A 1,494-nucleotide genomic window follows, 5' to 3' on the forward strand; every position below is an offset into this window, starting at 1 on the left:
CCAGTGCTCCCGGAGGAGCGGCCAGTTGGAACAGAGGTCCCAATCCAGGGCCCACGTGGTCACAAGTTGGCTTGGTACAGAGCAGGAAGGGTCAGCCGGGCGGGGGGTAGGGGCTGTGAATATTGGGTTGGGGAGCTTGGGTCTTGCCATCACTGCTTTTGAAACAAATTTGAGTCAGTTGCCAACATTTAAAACTTGGGGTAGTTCACATATAAAAGTGCGGGGCTTTGACTTTTCTGAATAAGCAGGACTCTGACAGTGCGAGCTGTTCAGTCCTGCACGGCAGCAGTTGGCTGGAGCCAAGTAGGAGCTATCCTTCAAGTTGGGGCATTCGTTCATTCACTCGCCCATTCATGGTCCTGTTCTCCTTGCCTGGCCCTGTCCTACGTGTTGGTGGTACAGTAGTGCATGAGACAGGCAGAGATGCGATACGTTTCAGGAGGAGAGGCATGAGGCACCCAGTGACGAAATAAATGCGTTGCCAGTGGTAGTGCTGCGGAAAGCAGGGGGGGCGGCAGGGGTTAGGGAGGCTGGTGTGCGCGCCTGGCGGAACACTCTGATTGGCCCAGAGGGGGCGTGGCAGACCACGGGGGTCCGGGATTGGTCCAAAACTGGGACCTGTCTGATTGCAACACCGAATGTCAGGCTGTGACATTTTGTACAGGGTGGTCAGAATAGACCTTACTGGAAAGCTGGCACTGGCAGATACTTGAAGGCGTCTGGGAACGAGCCATGTGGGTATTTGAGGAGTCTTCTGGATGAGAACAGCGTGGGCAAAGGGATAAAAATGTGCCTGAAATGTAGGAAAGTAGCAGGGGATGAGGTTGGAGAGGTAAGGGCTGGCCTCGTAGGAGTGCGGCCCTGGTAAGGACTTTTTTTTCTGGCTGTGCTGCGTGGCTTGTGGGATCTAAGCTCCCCGACCAGGGATTGAATCTGTGCCCCCTGCAGTGGAAGCGCAGAGTCCTGACCACTGGACCTCCAGGGAAGTCCCAGGGGAAAACTTGTTTTGGGGAACTGCTTGCTTCTGTGGTCCTTTGGTTAGAAACAGGGACTGGGGCACCAGGCAAGAGGCTGAAAGACGATTAGACACCTGCTAGGGCTGAGAGTATTCCGGGTGAAACGAACAGCATGAGCTGAGGCGTGGAGACAGGAAGAGGGAAGCAGAGCACTGTGCTCGAGAAGCTTGTACGCTTGGCCAGCTACAGGCCCTCAGCTGCCGAGCCGCATCTTGGATTTTATCTGGTGGGACATGGGGAGCCAGGGGAGGTGTGTGAGCAGGGGAGAGGGTGGGGTTGAGATGGGAAGGAATCTTGGAGAGATGATGTGTCTGGTTCCAGAAGGAAGCAGAGGCGTGAGGGCGGCAAATATGGGCTGAGGATCAGCTCCTGCCTGCCTAGGGCTGTGCCTCTGGTCCCTTCCGATCTGGTTTTGGAGGGCGCCATCTGGTGGCTCGGCTAGAAGCTGACTGAGCTCCGGGGGAGAAGCCAGCAGGAA

This window comes from Lipotes vexillifer, unplaced genomic scaffold (genome assembly GCF_000442215.2).
Source record: "Lipotes vexillifer unplaced genomic scaffold, Lipotes_vexillifer_v1.1 scaffold1223, whole genome shotgun sequence".
NCBI classification, from domain to species: Eukaryota; Metazoa; Chordata; class Mammalia; order Artiodactyla; family Lipotidae; genus Lipotes; species Lipotes vexillifer.